Source organism: Convolutriloba macropyga, chromosome 7, assembly GCF_964194025.1.
Source record: "Convolutriloba macropyga chromosome 7, txConMacr16.3, whole genome shotgun sequence".
NCBI classification, from domain to species: domain Eukaryota; kingdom Metazoa; phylum Xenacoelomorpha; order Acoela; family Convolutidae; genus Convolutriloba; species Convolutriloba macropyga.
Window position 1 is genome coordinate 67,875,523 of NC_134474.1, and position 9,804 is coordinate 67,885,326.

At 37.5% G+C, this 9,804-nt stretch overlaps 1 protein-coding gene across 1 annotated transcript in view; it reads right to left on the reverse strand.

Annotated features, from left to right (window-relative positions):
• The window catches only part of LOC142343277 (ovarian-specific serine/threonine-protein kinase Lok-like), a 413,485-nt gene extending 406,797 nt beyond the window's left edge, over positions 1–6,688 (reverse strand). Inside the window, exon 1 of the mRNA XM_075395067.1 lies at positions 6,676–6,688. The gene's annotated coding sequence lies outside the window, so the exon portion shown is untranslated. The remainder of the gene's footprint in view (positions 1–6,675) is intronic.
• Between the last annotated feature and the right edge of the window lie 3,116 nt (positions 6,689–9,804).

The window sequence follows — 9,804 nt, forward strand, 5'->3', positions numbered from 1 at the left end:
GTTGAAATCAGAATCTTCAATTTCTGTCAATTTCTTTTATGCTTCGAAAGTTGCGGAAGTAAAAACTTCGTTTTCTCGTGTCAACAATCGTTTTTTCTGATTCAATTATGAATTAATTATTACACAAGTTGCCTGGAATTTCGTAAGGAGGGAATTTCCTTTGACTTGAAAATGAGCTAATCTGCCAAATGCGTGTGAGAGTGGAGATCAGCGAAATGTAAGTGCCCTTAGCTGTTTTTCCCCTTCACCACTCATTTTTGACCATCTCGTCAAGAGCACAATTTCATAACACACCAAAGAGACCAAATTCAACGTGCAGTTGTACCTTAAAAAAACTTAAAAAGGTCGTTATGAGCGGCATCTAATTACTTTTGCTCCCTTTGGACTTCTTTTTCAATGTTAGCAGAGACCCCTTGACGAGTCGGTTCCAGAAGTGATTGAACATTTGCTGCACTTTTTTTCCACGACCAGAAATATGAGGAAATTCGCCGTTAAACTTTTCTGGTGGCAGGGAGTTGAAAGGCCGATTAATGGCAGAGGGACCCGGAGCAAAAAAAATCTCGTTTTCCGGGAGGTTGTTGACAAAAGTCAGTGGTCTCAAAATCAGCATAGCCACTTTTTTGACCAAAATTGTCCGGAACACATCAAATGACACTCTTCTGTAGCCTAGAAAGACCAACAAAACGCGCTTAGATCCGGTCGTTGCCAAGACAATTCACACATCTTTACAGCTTTCCAGACGGACCAAAGAGTGTCCTTTCGTCATCACTCATCATTTTGAACAACTGGCATCTGCGTTTTGACAAAACGTCGTTAAGCGTTCAAGAAAATGTCTGTTTTTAGACCAGATAAGCTTCTAAACGGACACATCTTGTGACTAAGCAGTTTGTCTTTTCGCATCATCTTTGAAAAAGGGTTCAAACAAGTGGACACCGCCGTTTGCAAATGGATCCCGTGTAGAATCTGTCGGGACTTGGAACGCAGGGAGAGGAGCCATGATAAGTTGAATATTCTGCGCTGTACATGTTCTGCAGAGGAAATATTCCAAACTTTAAGCTGAAAACTGTTTTTCTGAGACCAATTATATGATATCTCTTTTACACTAAGGTTATCGCGGGCTCCATTCCTTGGCAAATGCAAGCGTTATGTGTTTGTTCCAAAAAAGCGTATCCTTTGCTAGCTGGAAAATTAAAGGCTTCTCGGTTTCCAGATTATTGTGAGCAAATATCAATATTCCGCAATACCGAAGTGCTCCCTTGTTGTTCAGAATTTTTAAGTGGACGAATTTTAGACTTGGCATCCATTGAGCAACTTTTTTCAGAGCTTGAATCGTTCAGGAAAGGATATTCTGCTGCGAAATTGTGATCAGTTGAAACATTGCAAAAAAAGATGATTTCTGTTGTGTACTGCTGGTCTGTGCGCCTTTGCCTTTTGGGTCGTGGGAGCAGGTTAAGAATTGTTGATAAAGTTAGGGAAAAACTGTTCCATGTTGAATGGCGTGCTGATTCTATTTTTCTTTCTCGCGTACTAGGTGAATTTTCATGTGCTACTAACACCAGGTTTGAAGGTTTAATGTTGAAGCCGTTCCTCATTTGAAACAAATGCAGATTCTCTCAGCCCCTTAACTTGCATTTTTTGTAGATTGAGGCTGCGAGTACTGTGGTCAGTGGCGACGTCTTAAAAATTGGAATACAAAAACTTTTGTGGAGACGTCTTAACATTGGAAAAGTTGTCATGATCTTTAAAGGCGATTCGCAATGAAAGCAGGAGGTTTCAAGGTTGTGGATACGAAAGAAGTACTACTTGACTGTTCGTCTAGAATATTGACCAAGTACTGAGCAACAATGAACCTTTCAATATGATTGAAAACAGGTGCACACCTATTTCTGCGGCTTCCAAGACGAAGCGCATTGGCATTTTCCTATCAGAGAAAAAAATTTCAGTTTGCGTTGCGGCAAAAGAAACCTCCTTCTAGAAAAGAACGGCTGCAACTGCTGCAGTTAAGACGTCAATAAATATGTCGGTTTCGTTTTCATTTTTTTGGGGGTTGGCAACTCTCACTGAGATTTCTTTTTCAAAACTACCTCTGGTAAAGGAAAATCACCTCTTGCTTAACAGATGTCTTCTTCTCTTGTATGGGATTAGATAAAGACAATTTTGTAGAAATTTTTTTCAATGGCTTTGAGGGCGTCTGGAAGTTGATGACTGGTTTGTTTGGCGCAATGTTTCAAAACGTGTATGGCGCACGAAGGCAAACAATTTGCTCTGAATATTAGCCTAGTAAACTAATATTTTTGAATCGGATTATCTGCTATCCATTGGAACCGAACAGTAGATTCATTGTTCTGATGGGTTGCAATTTGCATAACCATGTCTGCGAAAACAGCAATGACTGCAAAAGAAGTTCTATAAATTTCATCAGCACTTCTATACGACAGTTCAAAAGAACTGTCGTAAAGAACTGTCTGTCTTTAAAGTTTGAGTCAAGCGATTGATCAGACCACGGAAGTAAGAACCTTCACTTGTAACACGACGTGTTTTTTGCCTTTTTGAGATTTTCTACAGGATTGAGCGACAGGCAGCAAATTTTGCCCTGTGTAGGTTCTTGCTTTTCCATTATTTTCATAAAACATTCCCCCATTGCTGTCAATAGATTTTTATTGTAGTTTTCTTTTAAGAGTTGGAGCCGCGTATTTAGACTTTGCACAGGAATGAGGCTTTTGACCCCGTTTATTTCAGAAAAAAGACTTTTTTCTAACCTAAATTCAGATTTCCGCGGTTTTTTATTTCAGATCTCCCGCTAATTTTGGCATGTTTTTTGTAAACTTCTTCAAGATATTTTTGAATGCCTTCTGATTTTATATTACCGAACTGTTGATTAATTTTTCTAATTCCATTTTATCTTTTCTGATAAAACTATGATAAAAAATGTGTTCTTCTGCTAGCTTGCAGCCTGTTGATTTTTGGCAGAAACAATTTTCACATTTTTTCCCGCAAAGATCTAATCAAGTTGAGTTTTTACAACAAACGATTGGATGTGATAACTCGGATTGACGTGCGTTGGATGGATGGAAGCAATTTCGTTAACGCATAGGAGAGCAGTTTTCGCTATCGGCCATGTTTGGAAACAAAGTTTCGGCAATGTTTTGAGTGTGGCACAAACTGTCAAAGCCCTCAGAAACTTGATTAGTTTCAAAAATGTTTGTGCTTGCAGCTTTCAAAGACGGGGCTGCTGATCGTTTGAGGGATTTAAAAAGATTATAACGTGGCTTTCAGGAGCAATTCTAAATAGCTCAAAAATTTTGAGAGCGAATTGCTGCTAACAGTATTGAGAAATTGTAAAGTTATTGACTGTCAGGAATCGCATGGAAGCCCAAAAATTTTGCGAGAGCACCCGAAATGAAATGAATTGTACTACCGGGGTCATTTAAAACGTATGTGTTCAAGGCCTCATTTCCTTTCAGGAACAAAATGGAGAAGGGGTTAAGCTGCCCAATTTATTTGGAAAAACGGGCTCTGACTTTTGCCAAAAGATTGATAATTACTCTTCCTTTTCAGTTTTTGTCAAAATTTTATTCTGCTGGCTTTTATGTCTGGGAACTATTAGTTTTTTTTCAGTCAGAGTTTTTTATTCGACAAGACTGTATATTTTTTCTTCTGGAAGTTAATTTCAGTTGAAGAAGCAGCTGTCAAATTTTTAATTTTAATCTGCTGGGTTGTGCATAGTTGGATGATGGAAACCACTGCCTATTTGGCATTGTTTTGTTGCAGGAGAAAATTTTTGTGGAGGTTGTCATCCACACATTTTGCACATAAACTACTTTTGATTAGAATGATGGGTTGGCTAAGTTGGTGTTTAGAGCAAATGGAAATGCTGTGACTGCTGTAATCATTTTTCTTCACGCGTGCTAGGTGACTTTTCATTTGCTACCTTCACCAACTTTGAACGTTTACAGTTCGGGCCGTTCACATTTTGAAACAAATACATGTTCTCTCAGAAGATGTCTTGCATTTTTTTCAACACTGAGGCTGCGAGTACTGTGGTCAGTGGTTAAATCTTTTGTGGCATTGTGTTAACATTGGTTAACTTGCCATGATCTTTAAAGGTGATTCGCAACAGAAACAGGAGGTTTCAAGGTTGTGGATACGAAAAGGAGTACTACTTGACTGTTTGTCTAGAATGTTGGCCGAGTACTGTGAAACAATGACCCTTTCAATATGATTGAAAACAGTCGAACACCAATTTGGCTTTCAACACAGATCACCTTGGCATTTTCCCATTAAAAAAGTCAGTTTGCCTGGCTACGATAGAAACCTTCTTCTATTATGCAACCGCTGCAACTGCTGCAGTTAAGACGTTAACAAATATGTTGTCTTCGTTTTCAGTTTTCGGTAAATGTCAACTCTTACTGAGAATTCAATTTCAAAAATAACTCTGATGAAGTAAAAAATGAGTCACGATTTTTCGGTAGAAATATAAACATTCGAGGGGTGATTTGTTTAACCATTTTTTTGACAAGTTTCCAGAGTTCTTGAAAAATATTTTAAAACGGATTGCTTTTGGCTGCTTTATCCCTGTTTGCTTACCTTGCTTTACAGATGTCTTCTTCTCTTGCATGGGATTAGATGCAGACAACCATGTTGAAATGTTTCTCAATGGCTTTGAGAACGTCTGGAAATTGACGACCGATTTGTCTGGCACAGTGTTTTAGAACGTGTATTGCGCACGAAGGCAAACAATTTGCTATAAATATTAGCTTAGTAAACTGATATTATTGAACCGGATTATCTGCTACCCATTGGAATTGAACAGTAAACTCCTTGTTCTGATGGTTTGCGAATTGCGAAAACATTTCCTCGATATCAGCAATGACTGCAAAGGGATGTTCTCTAAATTACATCAACAACTCTTTAGGACAGTTTAAAAGAATTGTCCATCCTTAAAATTTGGTTTAAGTGATTGACCAGACCACAGAAGTAAGAAGCTTCATTTGCAACACGACGTGTTGTTTCTGCCTCTTTAAGATTTTAATGACATTAAGATTTTAAGATTCAAAAGAGTTTAATTGTAGTTTTCTTTTAGGATTTGTAGTCGCGGGTTGAGACTGTTGACAAGGTTGAGGCTTCATACTTCGTTGAAATCAGAATAATGGCTGTTTTCCAACCTGAGTTCGGATTTTCGCGCTTTTTGATTTTATATCTCTCGATAAATTTGTTTTGTTTTGTTTTAACATCTTCAATATTGTTTTGAATCCCCTCTGGTTCAATATTACAGAACAGTTGATTAAGTTTTCTAATTCCAATTTATCTATTCTGATAAAAACAGAATGTTAAAAAAGGAGTTCTTCTGCTAGCTTGCAGCTTGTTGATTCGTGGCAGAAATAATTTTCAAATTTGCCGGCAAAGTTCTGATCAAACTTAGTTTTTACACCATTCGTTTGGATACGCTTATTCGGGAGGTGGTGCGTTAGATGGGAGAGAGCAATTGCGTTAACACATAGGAGAGCAGCTTTCTGCTATCGGCAATGTTTGGAAAAACTTGGGAGTGTGGCCCAAACTATCGAAGGCGTCAGGAACTTTATTAGCTTCAAAAATTTTCGTGCTTGCATTGTTCAATGACGGGGCTGCTGAACGTATGACGGACTTTGAAAGATTATTCAGTGGCCTTCAGGAGCTATTGTAAGTGGCTCAATTATTTTGGGAGCGAATTGCTGCTTACAGTATTGAGAAAGTGTAAAGCTACTAACTTTCAAGAACTGCACGAAAGCCCAAAAAATTCAGAAATGGCATTCAAAATGAAATGAATTGTACTACCAGGGACATTTAAAGCGTTTGTATCACAGTCCTCATTTCCTGTTTTGAAGTTTTTTTTGAGTATCAGGGCTTTGAATTTTGCCAAACAATAGATAATTTTTTTTCTTTTCAATTTCTGTCTTTAGCTAATACACATGTTCTGACCGTTGAAGAACTGCCCGTATCGGCTGTTCAAAATTTTATTCTGCTGGCTTTTTTGTTTGAAAACTATCGTATATTTTTTAGTCGGGAGTTTTTTTGCGACGAGACTTTGTATTGATTCTTCTTTTCAGATGAAGAAGCAGCTGTCAAAATATTGATTTGCCTTGCTGGGTTGTGCATAGTTGGATGATGGAAACCACTCCCTATTTGGAATTGCTTTCTTGAAAGAAAACTTTTTTGTGGAGCTTGTTGCACAGACATTTTGCGCACAAACTGTGTTTGATTAGAAGGCTGGCATGACTCAATTGGTGTTTAAAGTAAAAAGCAACGCTGTGACTGCGTTTGCAATTCTCATATGATCGGTATAGCGTTTGTTGACATCTATTGCAGATTCTTTTGCAATCAAAATTTTTTGTTCTCATTCAGCCTGGCAACTCGAAATTTCGAGGTTTGCTCACAAAATTGCTTAATTAAGTGGCGTCTTTTTCAAAAAGTTTTGTCTGATGACTTTATCGTAAACCTGTGTTTGAAGCTGTTACCACTGATGAAACTCAGCAAGGTAAAAATCCAATTGAAGAAAAGTGAGACCGTCCTCAATTTGCCTTGAAACTAGGTCGCGTGGAACTTTTTCTTTGTTTTTTTTCAGCAGAGTTTAAAAGATCTGCAGTGAAACCAAAATACTGAATTGTTCTCTGAAGTTTTTTTTTTCGAAAAAGGAGAATTTAATAAGTTTTTGCATGCAGTGGTTGTTTACTTGACAGTTTATAAGTTGGTTGATGAAACCATAAACAACGATGATTTTGTCAACGAAATGCGTTACTTAATCTCCTGTGGCTGTCTGGTTATGAAACGGTCACATGTACACGCATATGTCAAGTCTTTTGCCTTTTAAACTCATGTATCAAGTACACGGAATTCTGCACTTACATGGTTCGATATGTATCTGTGATTGTGTTTTTAAAGTTAATCATACTGCAGCTAGCTATTTTTGATCCATTCATGGAACTGAAGATGATTTTCCCAGACAGTTTTCGACCCCAGGGCTGATAAATCAATCAAATGTTTATAATCATCATTGTTCAATTGTGGAGCAAAGTTGAAATTAGCAATTGAATGGCTGACTTGCTGACTTTGTTTGTGAGACCACGAATATTAGTATATCTGCACCGTGCTTAGAAAAATTTTGAAAACTATTTGGATTCTTTTTCTGATGCCAATGGACCAAACTAAGGGCTGTTACAGCTGTTGAACGAAAGGTAGCTCAATCGGTTACACATGAGTGTACTGATGTTGAGGAAAAATTGAAGCTTGCACAGCAAAACTGTTGCGGTTTCCAGGAAAAATTCCGCTAGTTAGCTGCTGAAATAACAGAAGATTTTGTTATCCTGATGAAAAAACGGTTCTGAAAGAAAGCATTTTAAGTGTATGTTAGATGGGTGTACTCATAACTCATTAAATTAAAGTTTTTGGCAACAAAAATTGACGGGTTTGAATTGTTGGAACATGGAAAGGGCGCTGAGTTCACCTAGAGATCTGTTGACAATCAGTTCAACCTATTTGGTCGGAAAACGTAAGTGGGGTTTGTTGTTGACTCATTCGTTTTGTTTTGGTTGATTTTACTATCTACTTATTACGGTTAAAATTAAAAATTTGATTTGGTAATGAGAAAAAGACTCTTGCCATTAAATGTTATTCAGATTAATTTTCAATCCTAAAATCATTAAGGAGATTTTCAGAACAGCGGTTTGCAATTTTTCATTGCTATTCTTTCAATTGCTCAAAATAAAGATGGGCGGCAAAAATAAAGCAAGTTGTTTTTGTTTGCTTTACTAATGTTGAGATTAGTGTGCGCTGTTTTAATGGCTATAGAGTAGCCAGTCGGGCATATTAGATCAAATAACTGTATCTTTTGGATTGTGGTGTGCCAGGCTTTTGTGGATGAGCACATCATGAAATCGCGTAAAACGTCGTAAAAATTTACAGTTACGGCAAGAGGCTGGCCTTGTTGAGTGCTTCCCGTCCTTTGGATCTCTGACTCCTCTTGACAGGCAATGAGGACGCGTTTTGATTCAGTTTGTGGATCAGTTGACTGTTGTTGAAAGAGTGTTGGTCTTCTCTGTTAAGGAGGGGTGGCTGGTGATTGATTAGATTGTGCTTTGCCACTATGTTGTTCTTCTGCGTTGCATCGGAACTGGTCGTCTTTTGCGCACGCTGGAGGACTGCTGCAATTGCCTATCACTGTCAAAAAAATTGGTTTGCAATTGAAGTTCATTAAGACGATTGGCCAGTTTCACTTGCTTGCTCAGGGTTGATAATGCTGCACTCTGACAGGGCTTTTTTTCACAATTTCAAACACTGGTTTGTTCAATCAGCAGAGATAGAGATCGAGAAATCTTTCGCTGCAAAACTGTTTTCTCCTTGACGACGAGCTATTTACGTGTTGCCCCTTCTGTGACTTTGAAGATGTTGCTGGCAAACTGGCACCCGGTGTATCGCTAATTGGATATCTTATCACTTTCTAAGTTCTATAAATTTGTTGTTGGTGTTGAAGATGTTCAAGTTCTTTTTTGAAGTCGAAAGCGGCTAAAAAGAACCTCAGCGACCCAATTTTTGATGCGAAGAGTTTTCTGAAAATTTGATTTGAGTTCTTTTTCCATAAATTAAAATGCCGATCCAAAATTTCTCCAAAATTTGAGACAATAACGGTGTTTCGGATTGGTGAGACGGAGTTTCTAGCTTTTACTCCAAGAAAAAAAACGTTTCCGATCTTTCCTTTGTTTTATTCCTTTTTTTGCCTCACAGACTCTAATCGTTGCTTGCAATTAAGTGAAAGACGCGAGTTTTGCTTCAACAGATGCAATCGTGTGCTTCAAAGAATGTTTTTAGCTAATCTAGTTAACAGCAAGTTTCTGTTATGTCAACACTGAACGGTTAAACTTGTCTTAGACCAGAACTGAAACAATTGTTATTTAGGCTCCTCTTTTTTCTGTGAAAATTGAAGAACTGGCCTTTCTTCCTAAATCAACGCAAAAATATCAACCGATGAGCCCATAAATTACCAAAGAATCTTTTCCCTATGTCTCTAAGCCAAACATAACACTATGGTTAGGATTACTTTTCACTGTATTCTAATTTTGAGCTTTGAAGCTTGTTTCTTTGCAGTTTTTTTGTTTTTTGAGGATTAAAAAAGGTTAAATAAAGTGCGTTGCTTTTAGGCAACAAGAGTGACAAGATGGGCAGAATGGTTGAATACTGTAATAAACCTTATGAACCTTGAAAAACTTAGGAATTTTTACCTTTAATTCTTTCAGAAAATCTTTTCTTTTGTCCTATTTTTTTGTCAATCTGAGTAATTTCCTGGTGCTACAGTTGCCCTTCAAAACCATTGCATGACATCATCATTTTGATTGTCATTGAAACTGTTTAACTTCTGAAACCGGTCTTTTTCGTCATTTTTTTTCTGCTAGTATGATTACGTGCAAAGGCAAAGGAATAGGGGACTCCGCAGATGACAGGGTTGGAGACAATGGGATTTCTGCAAAAATTTATGTTTCCGCGCAAAAAAAGTGATTTTTGCTTCTTTGTGTTTCCGACTGTGATCGCAAAGTTTCCTGTTGATTTTTATTCAATTGAGTATTATTCTGTGTTCTTTAAAAAAAACTCTTTTGAGCTCAAAATGGGATTGAATCTCTTTAGTTGGGTTTTTTGAGAATGTAAAGCCAGAATTGTAAACAATCATTTTTGAGATTCTCGTCAAAAACGTACTTCTTCCGTCCGCTTTCATTTTCGACCATTTTTTTCCTGTTTTTCCTGGAAATAATTTTTGGCTCACTAATCAAAATTTTGGCT